We start from the raw sequence: 16,822 nt of genomic DNA, 5'->3' as shown, positions 1-16,822 counted from the left end.
GTCTGAATTCCCTTCTCTTATAAAAGACTCCAGTTAGAGGATTAAGACACAGTCTGATAGACATGGGTCACATCTTAAGATCCTACTCATGAAAAGATCCTACTTAAAATGCATCCACATTCACAGGAATGGATTAACTTAAGAACGTACTTTACTGGGGTCCATATGCTTCAAACCATCACATATGCCCTGCCGAAGATAAGACACATGCACAGAAAAGATTGGGGAGAAAATCATTTGCCTTATACTATTCTATAAACTCATTGTTATGATGACTAAGCTCTGATGGAGAGCCCTTAAAGGCCAATCTGCAAAAACTGGGAAAGGTGCTTTGTTTATTTCTTTTTCCCTTTTTTTGTTAGCTTCTGGCATTCAATGACGTCTACATCATAGTATTAGCTGGATATAAAGTTAGAGAACAGACACCTCAGCATATAAATATACATATATTCTCATGAATAGGAATGTTCAGAAAAAGGAAGATACGAAATATGAGATAGAAAGAAATTTAAAGAAAAAGATACTTATATTATGAACAGTAACTAAATTGTAAGGTGCACAAGGGATAAGTGACTCTATTACAAAAGTAACAGACAGATATGGGAATTGGAATAAAAACAAAATAAAGAAAAAAAGTAAAACAATCAGAAAAATGTGATCTATATGGATAATATAAAAAGGTCATACACACACACAGGTGATTTTTGTTATTTGCTTAGTTTTACTCTATGAAGTTGTCACAAACACTGAATTGGCAAATATATTGACGATTGCACCCAGGAGAAATCAGGTTTAGGTTACTATAAGCCTCTGGTCACATTTCCTTATTGATCAACATATAAATATTTTTTAGGGTTTCTGTTTAAAGACATTTTATTTCCTTAGGTTTCTCCTTAAATATGCATATAATGATTCCCTAGATAGTTCTTTGTTTCAGCAGCCACTTAGAGCCTTCCCCATTTGGCCTCATTAGCAAATAGTATTACATTCAGAACATTTTTGAGCAACGTTTATGGAAAGCCTCTGAACATAAAAATAAGCTAGTTCAATCACATTAGGGATCAGGTAATTGAAGCTCATTAAATAAGGTGTTGATTCATTACCATCAAACTCATCAACAATACCTTAATTTATGTCTGACAAAAGTTTACCTAATACCTATACTTTGTGTGTAAGGCACATCACAGCCAGCACTTAGGCCTCTAGACAGCACTTTAGCCCTACATTTGAGCATCATTTTAAACAGCAAAATCACCAACAAAAGGCACAAAACTGTGAAAAACATGAAACTAAATATGTGAAAAATGGACACTAGTTTGTAAAATGAAAGCTGAAACAAGAAGGCAAAAGATTATCTTTCACAACTTCAATGGAAAATGTGTGCAGTAGGTGGCTAAAATTCCTTATCACTCTGCATTACCACAAATGACCATGAATGCACCATGAATATTGATTTTGGGGTTACAAAACTTTAGCAAGTAGGCAGATTCATGATTACAGAATTTGCAAAAAATGAAGATTGTATATAATGGGTATCTCTGAAGAAAAATCAATGGAAAAAACTTAATATTTAAGTCTATAATTGAAGAAAATCCCCCCTCCCCCCCAAAAAAAGAGGAAACCTGATTTTACATATTGAACAAGCCTTCAATATTTAGGAAAACTTATTTGTAACAATAACTCAGAAACACTGTAAAAATTAAAGAGAAAGAAAAAATCCCCAGGGCCTTCTGGCAAGACTACTATGTCAATTACCAAGGAAAGACAATTTGTCATATCATACTTATTGACAAAAACATACAAAACAAGTGTCACCATACTTTCAAGAGACTCAAGGAAAGAATGTGTTCATCAAGGATTTACATCCAGTGAAGATTTTCTTCAGGGATAAATTACGTAGGAAAGAATTTTTAACATGCAAACCATGGGTGACAGTTTACCCTTGAGCCCTTCCTCAGGAAGCCACCAGCAAGTGAGTTTCATCTTACTAAGGAACGACTTAGAAAATCTTCAGCAAAATAACTTGTGGTAAGGAATGAATATATTGAATTGTAGATCTAATAATAGCATTTAAGTACCATTATGATGAATTAAAAATAACAAAACATTAAATACAAAAGCGTAGTTTTAATAGTCTTTAACAAATGTTTCACAACAATGCAAGGTGATAGTGGTGGCCTCAAGTACAGGAGCCTTGTATGATGATATGCATGTTTGTTTTGTAAGTTCATAGCCTTTACTCTACATTTATGATTTATATATGTTCGCATATGAATGATATACTTCAATAAAATTTTATTTTAAAAAATGAAGGAATAGGGAGGGAGGAGGGCCATTTATTAATTGATTGAATCATAGAAAAAGTAGGAATCAAATTTGAAAAACTAAGTATTAGAAGTCTACTTTGGAAAAATGAGGCTAAAGCCCTTCCAAATTAGTTTAGTTTGGCCTAATTATAGTTATAGTGATATGTATACCCCAAATAGCTTTTCCTTTATGCTGAGGTTGAGAAAGCCTGCCTTAGGGTGAGAACATTCATGAAAGTTGTTATTATTGCCATTAAGTACCAACTACAGTGCTATCTTCGGCAATACATATACTAAAAAATTGGAACAATACAGAGAAGATTAGCATGGCTTCTGTGTAAGGATGACATGCAGATTCGTGAAGCATTCCATATTTTTAAAAAATAACAAATGCAATAAAAATACAAAAAGAAGCAAATAGTACAAATTGGAGTAAGGAGAAATTTCAGGATTATTCAAGCACACTAATAATTAAAGATAGACTAAAATTTTAGAATTTGCATCATGTTTGTGATGAGAAACTTATGCTATGAAAGAAAAATGCACTGAACACACAATTGGAAAACAAGGATTTGACAATAATTCTTTTGTTCAATTCTTACTTCCTCTCACACAAAACTTACGTAGCTTTCAGAAGGCAAGATTTCTGTCTCTTTTGTTCAATAGAATATTCCCAGGTAAGCACTCATTGCTTGTTAGCTGATAAAAAATGGGAGTCTTTTACATATATAATTGCTGAATGTTTTAAAATAGGATATCCATGTGGCAAGAGAGTGTTGAAATGGGTTGATACATATTGCTGGTAGCAATTAAATTTATATTAATTTGGAAAGAAATTTGGTTAATATAAAAAAAACTGTAAAATACTCCTGATAGTAATTTCACTTCTGAAATCTTCTAAGGAGAAAATTTTTAAATGCAGACAAATGTTTCTACAGAGACATTTATCATTGCATTAATCATGATGGAGAAATTTGGAAAATAAAAATGTAATCTTGCAATGAATGATAAGTTAATTCAATCATGCAATAAAATTATCAGGGATTTCAATTTGTTCCAGGTACAATGATAGATATGAAGATAAATAAGATTCAGTCCTTCCCCTCAATGACTTTACAGTCTGGTGGGCAATATAGACTTATAAACTGTCAACTGCAATATGGTGCATTAAATGCTATGATAATTATGATTAGGTAGGTTTGTGAACTCATAATAAGAATGGCTGGCCTATACCTTGGATGAAAAAGTAGTCACACAAAATTTGAAAAAATTAGCAAAAACTTTCAATCAAAGAAGTTGGTTGGAAGGATGTTCTATGCCTTCTAGTCCATGACTAATGAGTTCATATTGAGGACCTGATACAGGTAAACAGTAAAGACCAGCAGGGGAGAGATCATGATGGCCACTGCTTGCCATTTTAAGGCATTTGGGCTTTATGCTGGAAAAGCTAAGTAATCAATTTAAAAAAATTAAACATGAGAGTGGTTTGGTGATCTCATTAGCATACTAGGAAGATTAATCTGATGGCAATTTAGATGATTAATTGGAAGAAGGCAAGACTGGGAAAAGGAAGACCAGTAAGAGTTTTGTTTCAAAAATCCTGATAAGGCTTGAATTAAATTAGTGGCATGAAAAGATGGATCCACTTGATAGAAATTAAGCAATATATTAAAGTGAGACTAGACAAGGGTGCACAACTCCAATATATAAAGTCCCCAAAAAGAAAACTAAGGAAAATAACCACAAAGGCCAGAAGAGTTCTTGGAGATGGTTTTATCACAGAAGCTAAGAGGACGAGTATCTCAAGATGGGGGTTGGTGGCAGTAAATTGTAACAAATGCTAGAGAGAAGTTAAATCAGGTAAGAGGATAAATGTGTCCATTAGATTAAACAACAGTGAAGTTTCTGATGACCTGAGTGGTAGTTTCAGTGAAATGGCAGGATGAAAGTAACTTTGGGGTACATTAAGGAATCAATATGAGATTCATATATGAAATGATGAGAAAATAGCATTTTGAGAACCTTGTCTCTGTTGGGGAAATTAGGGGAAATTTTAAATGATACAAGTGATAAAGTACTGACCTGAGGATATGGAAAAAATAGAAAAGGTATAGGACAAGAACTTGATAAAACTTGGGAATAGGGTCTTCCACCCTAATGCAAGAAAAGGAACAGAGGATAAAGGCCAGTGATTTAGCTGTGAGTAAAGAAGTTGAGAGTTTCACCCCCACAGGGTAGCTTTCTATTTTTTCAAGTATAGCAAGTCACAGAAGGAAATGTTCTGCAGTCTTTAAATGATGTTGTCCAAGACTGTTTTCTTTCTCTTGACCAAGCTGCCAGCTTCACTTCCCACAAGCCTCCACCCACTACCTCCTCCTCCTTGTCAACCTTGAAACTAATCTTGCAGCTCTCTACTGCAGAGAAAAACAACTCAGGCTGCAGGGGGAAAGGGAACAAGGAAAATTTCGGACCCCAACTATTCTAAATACCCTTTAGCCCCTGACCACCTCCTTCCTTCTCCCCCTTACCCCAGCCACCCAGGACCCTAATGGGTAGTTCCTTATCTTCCTCCTCCCTTCCAGCCCTTAACAGGCTCTAGGTGGCCTAATTACCAAAGGAAAACATTCCAAACCAAGGGATCCTAATCACATCCTTGGTAAATCCCTCACTGACCCCAAATGATCAGCTCTCCTCGCTATCTTCCAGTGCTTTTCCTCCAGTCCACTCCCCATCCTTACAAAGCTCGCTGTCCTTTGGAGAGAGTTGAGTTCTACTCTCTTTCCCCTGCAGCAGCAGCCCCTGAATAAAGTCATCCTTGCCTGTTAAACATTGTCTGGTACAGTTTTTCCTCTGACAATGTTATGAAGAGTCCTAAGTAATGAATACTATGAGCACAGCAATGTTTGCTTTTGGGGAAGTGGGATTATAGATGAATTCTTTTTCTGCTTTTCACTTTTTCAAACTTACAAATTTTCTTCATTGTGCATATATTCCTTTTCTAAACAAATATGAATTAATATTGTGGCAGGATAACTCATCTTCTTCCCACTTGTGGACTAAAGAAAAAACAATAGAATGAGACCTTTTAATGTAATACGAGGCCGGGAAGGAGTCACATAGCCTTTGACTATAATTAATTCCAAGAACTTGTACAAATATTGGTAGAGATTAACACTGCGGTGTGAGATGCCTTATTTTTTTTTAAATGAAAATATTCAGGGTCCTCCTGAAAGGAAGGCAAGCCATCATCCAGTGTCCAGTTGAACTCTCTCAAACTAGAACCACCCTCACTTCTGTCTGCTTCCCACAAAACAAGGAAAAAGCATAGCTGTGCCACAGACTTCACATTTTCTATTTCTAAAGAAATTGGAACAGAAGCGAGAGGACAATAGTGGAGGATAAAAGGCCAGGGGATGGCAAGAATTAAAGAGCTCAGCGTTGGGAAACGAATGTAGAAGGGCTTATTGGGGATAGGGAAAATAGCCTCTGCCATTTCAGAACTATCCTCAGGAGATGCCTGAATGACCTGGTTTTTGACAAGTTAGCTGGACATGCTGTACTACACCCTGTTTGATTCTTTGTGGGTGAAAGGTAAGTGGGGAGTGAGACTTTTAATGACTAATAGGGCCTGAGGAAGGAATCGGATCTGTGTCTCCACCTAAAGTGGAGTACAAGGATAAAATCAAGTAGGGCAGGCATCAAAATCTACTGTGCTCAGTTTCCATGGCAACTTTTTTCTTGCTTCCTTGATCAAGGTGGTGGTGAAAGAACAAATACTCTGATATCCTCCAATCTCTTGTCTTGTTGCCCACCTAAACAAACTGTCAGAAAATCCATACCCACCTCCAGAGAATCCCTTAGATCAATGGTTCTTAAATGTAAGTGTGCATCAGACTCACCAGGAGAGCTTACTGAAATGCAGATTGTTGGGTTCCAACCCCATAGTTTCTGATTCAAAAGGTCAGTAGTGAGAAACCCAAATCTGAATTTCTACAAGTTTCCAGGTGGTAATAATTCAACTGGGGACCACATTTTGGAAAACATTGCTTTAGTTTAGTAGCTTCATATATATCATCTGGGAATCACATAAAAGTAATCCGTATATTTCTAGGAAGCCCAAAAACACTGCCAATTGTTGATACTGATTAAACTGATTAATACTGCACCTTAATTACATTAATGAAAAGGAGAATCAACAACATATAAAGAAAATCAATATTGTGAGAGAATAACAACATGCTGAGAGAATAAGAAAATTATAGACCCTCCCCAGTGAAATAGAAAGGGAACACAGAAAAAAGAAGATAATTTATTTTTTATTTTTCTGTTTGTTACCTACAGGAAGATTCAAGAAGAAATTGCATTCAGGCCAAGCTTCACAGATTAAGGGCACAGTCCTCCACAAGACTTCAGACACCAGCCACCAGTCAGAGATTGCCAGGGCTACTGCTGTGAAAATGTAGTTGTCCTCCAAAAAGGAAAGCAAATTGAAATTGAAAGTAATTTAAAACTTGAAAGCAGATCCCACCGGACTGGAATTTTAATGCTAAGGGCAATTCATTTGCTTAATGCTTAGTCCAGGCTGCCAAAATGACTTGTGCATAATGACCAGGTCAGGGCACACAACACATTTAGGGTTGGAGGAAATAAAGTCTTTAAAATCCATTGACCCAAGAGCTACTAGACTGCTTATGTAGGCAGCTTTAAGCACTGGGCTTAGGAGACAGCTCCTAAGCGTTTAGTGGAGGATCCCAAGCCAGTGGCAGGAAGCACTGGTTACTGTACTTCAGTGAGAGTGTCAGCAAGTTTCTTCACAGGCCAGGAGTCAAAGTGACCATATGTCAGTCTGCCTCAAGCTGACCTCAGTGAAGCGGCATCTGCACTGTTTTTTTTTTTTTTAAGAGGTGTCCATTTGATTAGCATCATTCCAGACCACATCATTTCTTTGCACAAGTGTATGGTTATTTCTTATTTGAAAAAAAAAAAACATTTTCTCAATATGTTTACATTCTATTTGTGGTCAAAATTTTTACAATATTCTGGGAATTCAAGATCATTAGTATCATTTCAATATACCTCAGTCCTCACAAAAAAAAAAAAATATATACCTCAGTCACCCTCACTTCTGACCAACTGGCTATAAATTCAGGAGTTCCCCCTACTCCCTCAGGTTCTATAATTCACTAATATGATGCAGAATTCAAAAAGTACTACACTTACGATTACAGTTTTATTATAGCAAAAAGGATACAAATCAGAACCACTAAAAGGAGAGGCCCTTAGAGCAAGGTCTGGGAATGTTCCTAAATGCAAAGTTTTCAGTGTTCTCTCCCCATTAAGTCAGGATGTGTCACTGTTACAACCCAACTCCTGAAGGACATGAGTTTGTGGCCACACGACCAAAGAATACACCTGGCATTTAGTCAGGCATAAGCTTGAAAGGAACTTACAGACAGGAGAGAATCTCTGAGGGCAGCGGTTCAGAGAACAAAGATAGAGCTCTGCAAAGAGACAGGGAAATGAGGGGTGATATAAGGGTTTCAAACAAGGACATTCCATACGGTAGGAGAACAGAGTTTTTGCAAGGATTACATGGCGTGTATATGGGGCCTGGTGATGTTTTCACTATGCTCATAGGAAGGACGTTTACCAAGGATATTTACTGATTTGGGAAGATTATAGTGCATGATACCATCTATGAATTCTCTCTCCTCTGGGGAGGGTACTTAATCTTTAACTTTTATCTAGGTCATACAGGGGCCCCTGGGGCCCCACAGTCCACCCCCACATAGAGGCCTATGTTGACCACAGGACAAGCATTGCATCCACATTCCACAGCAACAATATAAAAGACAGAAACTATAGCCATTGTGTGTTTTTCAGTGACAATTGCAGTTCCACGTGGCACACAAATGGCTAATGGGTAGAACCACCAGGGGTCACACTTTATATCTAGGCTTGATTGTAAAATTACATAACTCAGGGGTTAACTACCCTTCGTCATGAATTCCTTCTTGTCATTCCACACAAACAGGAATGATGTAATCTATGGTGACAGACTCAGTCGTTAACCATCCTAAACCATTATATACAGCATATCCTAAAAAAGGCCTGGGCTTATTAACCTGCTCCCTTACAAGGGAAAAATATGAGTCTCATTGAAAGATGGCAGCCAAGTCGGTCTTAAATGAGGTCGTGTTCCAAACTTGTTGATAGGTCATATTCTACCACACCAGCAGGCTGTACATGCTGTCCAATAAGCAGGAGTTATGGTCAAAGGGAGGCCAGTAGCACCTGAGGATGGTAAGTCTGTGCAAACTGAACAATGGATTTGATTGTGGGCATGAATTACTGCCAAAGTCCACTGTAAAAAGGTTAGGGCACCATTGGTGAAAAGAAAGATGTAGATGTTATGGGGAACAATAAGGAGCAGATCTTGCTGGTCTAGCACTATACAAGCAACATTTCCTGTAGTAGATAACAAAGTAGTCCAGGACTATCCACCTGGATCTTGTGACTAGGGCCTTTGGTGGGCTTTATTCTGACCAACCACCTTCCCTGTTTCCTGTACTAACCTGCCTCAACTCTTCCCTCAGAGAATTCACACCCTTCTTCTTCTTTTTTTTTTGAATTTTTAAAAAAAATTTTGATATACTTTTTTATTTTTTAAAGAATGTTTATATTACATGAATGTTACATAAAAACTATAGTGGATTCCCATATGCCCCACCCCCTACCCCTCCCACATTAACAACATCCTTCATTAGTGTGGTACATTTGTTACAGTTGAAGAAAACATTTTGGAGCATTACCACTAAATGCGGATTATAGTTTACATTGTAGTTTATACTCTCCCACTCAATTTTGTAAGTTATAAGATATATAATGGCCTGTACCTGTCATTGCAATGCCATTCAGGAGAATTCCCAAGTCCTGAAAATGCCCCCATATTACACCTATTTTTCCCTCTCCCTCCCCTCAGATCCTCCAGGGGCCACTGACACCACATCAATGATAAAAGTTCTTCCATTGCTAGAATCACAATAAGTCTATAATAGAATACCAGGAAGTCTACTTTAGTCCATCATTCATTCCCCAATCTTAAGGATTCTGGGATGGTGATGCCCATTCCACCTCTATTTGAGAGGGGCTTAGATCCCATGGGGCAGGTGGATGGGAATATCTTGCTTGTAGCTGCAGACTCTCTTTGTTCCTTGGGGTGGTTGTTGTCCATCATCAATCCAATGAACTGGAGTATAGGTGCTGCAACTCTGTTGAGATTCAGTATCTAGCTGGCACATGGACAACCCAAAGATGTAAGTCTCTTGGACACACACATATCAAATCTAGTACTAACCATAAGTTCAAATCTTATAATAGAAGGAGCAGAAGAACCATATGTAGGGAAACCACAACTGAGTTCAATAAACTTAGAATTTTGAAGATACATGGTCTTATTAGAAGGATAAAGAAAATGGTGGTAAGCAGCCCCAAAAGGGGACCAGCCCTGACATACTGGACCATGTGAATGAGAAAGGCCAGGTGCTTCCAGAGGCTACATTCTCTTGAAACTGAAGGGCTTGATCTTGTAAGTTTCAAAGACTGTCCAGGAAATTGCCACCGCTAGTTCCCCCTGTAGTGGTTATGCCTAGGACAGCTAGGAGAGATATGAGGAAAGGCACTGCCCTAGACATAAACTCACAAAGACAATATAGGCAATTTAAGAGAGCCATTCTTTTATCTTACAAGCATATTCATTAATTACTTAGAAAATGAATTGTTTACGAAGACATTTAACATGTTCAATATCCTTCTGCATATAATCTAGTATAGAAGAGATATTATAATATTGATCAAGTGTGTAGGTACAGTACTTAATGCTAATCAATGTAGCTAATCAAGTTCCTCCTTGAGATACAATTAATAGAGCTAAGCTCTAGGTTTGCACTACCATAATTGTCTCTCCATGAGAGAGGGCCATAATGCCAATTGTGTCTGTTTAGGTTCTAGTCACGTTACTCTGGTAATTATTGCTCCACTTGGTATTTCCTCCATACAGCCAACATGCTGCAGCACTATTGGCCCTTGGAGGGCGGTTCCGTATTTCACCAGCCTGGTGCATAGTGCCCTTTGGCACTATGAAATAGAGCCAGTTTGGAGGCAGTATCCATTGTAAATCTAGCCATATCAAGCCATCACTGGCTGCTGCAGTAGTCCAAAACTTCAAGTCCTTTCTATCCATTTAAGGAGTCATGTCCAGAGATGTGGTAGATACTTTTATTATATTAAGGGCCATAGTGACCAACCTAGCCAATAAGTCAAATGGAGAGGTTCCATGCGGGGTACTACAGGCCTGGTTTGAATGCATAAGAGCGTTTGACAATTCAGAAGCCTATCTCCTAACTTTTACATATTTTCTAAATATTTCCAATGCAGTTTATAACATATTAAATGAACTTAACTATTTTAGTACTTTACTTTTTAATTTTACATCTTTACCAAGATTGTGTTAATCAACAGGTAAAACATAATATAAAACTTTTCCTTTGCTTTTCCTTTAAAGTCACTTTTTGTTTACAATGGGATGACTGCAGACTTTTAGAGAAGCATCAGAGCAACAGCGTAACTTAGAAATTTTAATTCTTTTTATAGCATCACATTTTTCTAAGAATTAATAAAACTATAACCAATAATATCACTATACAGATAACTATTAAGACAGAATAAACAGTGAGAACTTTAAAATCTTTAATTTTTTAAAAATACAATCCCCTAAATATATAAGTAATTTACACATTTAATTTCTTTTTATGTTTTCTCTTTCATAAAGATTTACTGTTTACCATAAGAAACTTCAGCAGCACTGGAAGAAAACTATTTATTTTTATTTTTACTTTAAAAGACAGAGTCATATTTTAGTTTTGCCTCAGAACACCATCTGGTAAATAAATCTTAGCATAGGTCATAATAAATTGAAGTTGTCCAACAGTTTTTTTTTTCTCTGCTATAAAGTTACCTTTTGTTATTAATATTAACTCCTAGATTTCTACTTAATAATATTTACCTGAAATCAGTCACTCATATTATAATCTTTCAGTTTATAAAATGCTTTTACAAACTTCTCATAACTATCCATAGCCACATATAGTTACTTCATCTCACGACAAGCTTCACCTTTACAAAACACATTCCTTTACTTAATGATATCTTCTACAATTTTCTATATTCATCCAAGCTTGTCTTACATACTTATACCCTGATTTATGAAAAATCATCTTATCTTAGATAAAAAAACTTATCAAATTTTAGTCAGCAATGACTATAAATTCACTTCCACAAAACATTTACCTCTTTCTATGTCCATTTAAGTCTCATATCCCTCATTCTGTTCAGTGAAAGGAAAAAGAACTATTCATTTCAATTTAGGCAAAAACATTTTTTAATAGAGGTTTGTAATAATTTCCTTGGCCAAAAACTTACAATTTTCATTATCTTAAAGATTTAATACATATAATGCTAGTTTATTTTATTAGTATCCTATAAATCTAGGGAGATTACACCCAAGCTAAATAAAATTGAAGCCATTATAGTTAGTGCAAGAAATGTTCTTTTTTCTTCCTTCCTCCACAGAAGGTTAAAATATTTTTTTCTTTAATAAAATTCTAAAATTGTGAATAACCTTAAAAGCATGCCGACTGCCAATATCTGGAATATAAAGTAATTATTTAATTTGTTTTAATCATAATTTAGAAAAATCTTTCCATAGCTTTCAAGGACTTTTTCTTTGCCTACTGAAATTTGGCCAGTGGATTACTGTCATCCCAGAAGTTGTTAAAATTTAATTGGGGAATTATAGGACAGGCCTTATAAAACAAGGTTTATTCTGCAGTAACCCTCTGTCCCTATCATTTTAGTTTCAGGTCTAGTAGACAGAATTCTAGGATAAATTCACATCTCCCCTATCTTTTCACACCCAGACGATCCCCTTAGTTTCCTCAACTGGTTTTAATGAGTCATTGGAATTCAGTCAAGGTTAGAAGACCCTGGGGCCATGGTAGGCTATGGAAAGATTATGGGAGAATTCAGCATAAACTTTTCAGTTTTTTTCCTTAAAATAGTTTCTTTATTTGAGTTTTATGTGACATTTTATCCTGTTTGGCTTCCTTAATTTGGGCTTCAGGAGCACTAATTATACTAATATAAGCACCCATTTAATTTTTATTAATTTGAATAGAGTTCTTATAAGAATTTTCATTTGTTAATTTAATATTACCATCCGGAGGTATGAAAATATATACTGGACAAACAGACAAACACAAAAAGAGTTAAGACACACCAACAGAAACATAAAACTCACTAATTTGACTCATAATTCCACTCTTTGTTATGGCTGTGTCCAAGCTCTCCATCACTTCACTTCTCTGATTTTCACTGCTTTTAAGATCTCCTCTGGAATAGGTATTGCCTGTAATATACAACCTCATTCTTGGAACACTATACTAGTAACCAGCAACCAGTTACAAATACTTGAGCAGTATAAACACAGCTAAGCACTACTTCAGCAGTTTAGACAGACCAACATTTTATACTTATATATCTGGATTACTCGTCAGGAATATACTTAGACTCGAAGTTCAGGAGTAAGCTCTTGATTCAAAACTCAAAGTTCTTTTTAACATCTTGATAAAAATACTGATCAAAATAAAATGTGAATAAAACTTAAAACAATGTCAAAATAACATCCCATTAAACTCTTCCAGTTTACAGTTTTGCAATGTAAGTGATGATCAACTCCGCACAGATGATCGGTTAGGGAATCTTTCATCCCTGCCTGTGGTAGGCACATATCCCTTTCTAAGTGTAACTTCCCTTCTAAGTGGCACAAAGAGGACTTCACCACTTGTTCTGCCTTGGTAGCCATCCACTAGTCTCCTAACAGGGGCCAGGCTATAGCTGCCACTATCTGGCAGTCTCCCTTTCCTCACTTAAGTGCAGCTGCTTTGTTATCTGCTGTAGCACAGTCAAACACCTACTGGAGTTTTTGGGTATCCCCATTTTCTCTTGTTAGTATCCACTCATCCTAGAGGGTAGCCACCTTTTCCCATTTGGATGACGTAGGCCAACTCAGGATTTTCTCCATGGATTCTCCTTTCCCTAAGCTCTTGCCCCCTACTGTCGGTGGTCTTTCCATCTCTTGGCTGTGGTGCGCCAATTGTTTCAACCCAACTCCTAAAGGGCATGTGGTGCCTCTGCAAGACCAAATAACACACCTGGCATTTAGTCAGGCATAAGCTTTATTGGGACGTACAGACAAGAGAGAATCTCTAATGGTGGTGGTTCAGAAAATGAAGAAAGCACTCTGCAAAGAGACAATGAAATGAGGGGTGATATAAGGGGTTTCAGAACAAGGACATTTCACAGGGTAGGAGAACAGAGATTTTGCTAGGATCACATGAGGCATACATATGGGGTCTGGTGATGTTTTCACTACACTCATAGGAAGGACATTTACTGCTTTGGGAAGATTATGGTTTAGGATACCATCTATGCATTCTCTCTCTTCTGGGGAGGGTAGTTAACCTTTAAGTTATGTCTAAGTCATACAGGTAGCTATGTGCTGAGACTCGGGGGCAGGGGTAGCCCTGGGTCCCCACAGTCACCTACCTGGCATATTGATATATATTATCAACCAGGGAAGCTCATCTGAGCTTTGGTGTCCAGAATTTTTATTAGGCTTTTGTTATAGAGATGATTGATCGAACCAACTGATACCAAGCCAAGGCAGGTTCTTTTCTCCTGATGCATCTTTAAACTCAATGCCTGAGACACCAGGATTTAAAAGAAAACATTTATTTGGTTACATAAGCAAAGGAGGTCAGTCTCCTTCATGGCTCAAAAATTGCCTCCCTTATTTGCAGAAATTCTAATATTTTATAACATCAGGATGCTAATGTATAATTGGAGTGGAGTTGAACATAGGTTCCTTCATTAATAAACATTAAGGGACTGAACAGGATTGAAGGACTAAGGTGGTGGGATAGTAAACCATGGCCAGTGGCAAGGATTTGGGATAGGGGTATACAGAACAAAGGTCAGTTACAAGGTCTTTCATATGGATATTAAACAAAGGTGTGTTGAGTGGTTACCATCACAATATTAAGCATACACAAGAATGAGGTTAAGTCTCATGTAACCATAAACGTGTGGGACCACTCTAGCCAGCCTCAGTAATTTCAGGTATTAACCTTTTGTATTCCATAATATAAAGGCATTTTATATAATGATTTAGTAATCATAATTATTTGTTCATTTTTAACCCTTAGTTATACAATGTCCACATTGTTGAACTCAACCTCTAGTCCCACTCCCTTCCCCTAGCTGTTATCGCATGGCCCAAAGCCCCAAACCTGTAACCACGTGACTGGCCTTTCTTGTAGGAGGCCAATGCATACTTTAAACCACCAGTGCTGCCAGTCCCATTTGGATCATCCTCTCAGCATAAACTATCAGGTTGGTGGGTGGGGGGCCCTCTCACCATGAATAACAAAGACATCTCTATCACTCAGGAAATTCCAGAGGTTATGTCTTACTCCCCACATCCCTGCCCCAGGAGCCAGAATAAAGACCAGACCTCTTTTTGAAGTCCAAATTCCGTAATATACATCAGAGAGCAAGATGCTATTAAAAATTAATAAAATGCTTTCCAAAAGGAAGACCTCAGAAGAGGGACAAAATAAAAATAGAAAATGCTGAAAATAACTTATTGTTTAAAAAACAAAATTGATTAATTCTTTTGAATATAAAGGAATATTAATTCTTTTTGAAGTCCAAATTCCGTAATATACATCAGAGAGCAAGATGCTATTAAAAATTAATAAAATGCTTTCCAAAAGGAAGACCTCAGAAGAGGGACAAAATAAAAATAGAAAATGCTGAAAATAACTTATTGTTTAAAAAACAAAATTGATTAATTCTTTTGAATATAAAGCAAAGGAGAAAGAGATGGGAATTAGGAGAAAAAAGTTGCATGGAGGTCTGATCCAAGAAAGCTTAGCCTGTATATAAATGGAAAGCCAAAGAAAATGTGGAAGAAGTAGAAGCAATCATCAAGATGATAAAAGAAGCCATTTTCCTTGAGGTGAATGGAGAGTCAACGTTTCAAACAGTAAGAAGACAAGAGCCAGGATGAAATCTGAAAAGAAAATTCACTGTTAAGAAAAACCTGATAATTCTTCTTAAATTCAGGTATAAAGCAAATATTCTATAAATTTTCAGGGGGGATAAAGAAATTATCTACAAAGAGAGAGAATAAAATTAGAATATTATCTTCAAAACCAAATAAAAGATAATATTAAAATACCAATCTGTTATGGAGAGACAAGGATAGTAATACAAGAATTTTATGCTCAAGCACAATAAGCCACTGAAGGTATGAGAAATAATTAATTGAATTACTAAATGGGGAAAGAGGCAGAATATATAGGACCCAAGTTTTCTTTAAGAAAAAGAAATTGAAACAATTTCAGGATAACATAAATAAATCAGAATATTACAAAATGGGGAAAATATCATGTAAAGAACTGGGATAAGAAGGAAATCATTAAAAAGTTGTTATGTGAAAATAATGTTAGTAATTAAAGATCTGTTGATAAATGAAAATATTTTAAAATCATAAAATAGATGAAGCATGGTGTAATAAACAATAACAACATGAAAAGGAAATCCAATTATATGAAGAAATCTTAGGACACGAAAATTGACGAAGGGAGTAAAAACATGTGAAAAATGCCACAAAATTCAGAGGTGTAAAAAACATGTTAGATAGAAAATATGGGTTAACGTGTTTATAAAAATTTAAGGGTAAACATGAAATAAAAAGTGGTTATGGAATTCTGAATCCACCAGAGGAAGAATCAACAACAAAGTATTCATTATTTATTTTGGCATAAAGAATTACCTCAACACTCAGCAGCTTAAAATAACAAACACATTATCGCACAGCTTTCATAGGTTACAAATCCAGGAGTAGCTTCATTGGATGGTTCTATCTCTGGATCTCTCCGAGTCTGCAGTCAAGTTGTCAGTGAGGGCTGCAATCATATGGGACTGCAGAGTCCATTTCCAGGTTCAGTCACATGATTATTGGCAGGATTTGATTCCTTTCTGGCTGTTGGGTGGATACCATAGTTCCTCGCCATTGGCTGCCAGAGTGTCCTCAGTCAGAGAGCGAGCGAGACAGAGACAAAGAGAGAGAGAGTCAGAGAGGGAGAAGAAAGTGCCCAACCTAACATCAGAGGTGATATACCATCATTTCTGGTATTTTCTACCAGTAATGTTACCGGATTTTATCTAGGTTCTTGGCTATGCTGGAGAAATGAATTTCAAGAGCACGTCAGGTGAGTTAGGCCAGTAATTTATTCCGGTAGGGAGGGAAGAGAAATGGGAGAAAATAACAGAAAATAACAGGGCAGGGGTCCCAGGTAGTGAGGGAGGGGATGAAAAGGGATGAAGAAGGT

At 36.7% G+C, this 16,822-nt stretch overlaps 1 non-coding gene across 1 annotated transcript; it reads left to right on the top strand.

The window, feature by feature from the left end:
• The first annotated feature begins 2,575 nt into the window (after nt 1-2,575).
• LOC111759656 (U6 spliceosomal RNA) lies at nt 2,576-2,684 on the top strand. Its single transcript, XR_002793574.1, has one exon. It is a non-coding gene; the product is annotated as a U6 spliceosomal RNA (small nuclear RNA).
• The last annotated feature ends 14,138 nt before the right edge of the window (nt 2,685-16,822 follow it).

This window comes from Dasypus novemcinctus, chromosome 11 (genome assembly GCF_030445035.2).
Source record: "Dasypus novemcinctus isolate mDasNov1 chromosome 11, mDasNov1.1.hap2, whole genome shotgun sequence".
Taxonomy (NCBI): domain Eukaryota; kingdom Metazoa; phylum Chordata; class Mammalia; order Cingulata; family Dasypodidae; genus Dasypus; species Dasypus novemcinctus.
The sequence above is the reverse complement of the archived record's forward strand: the minus strand, read 5'-3'. Positions and strand labels throughout refer to the sequence as shown.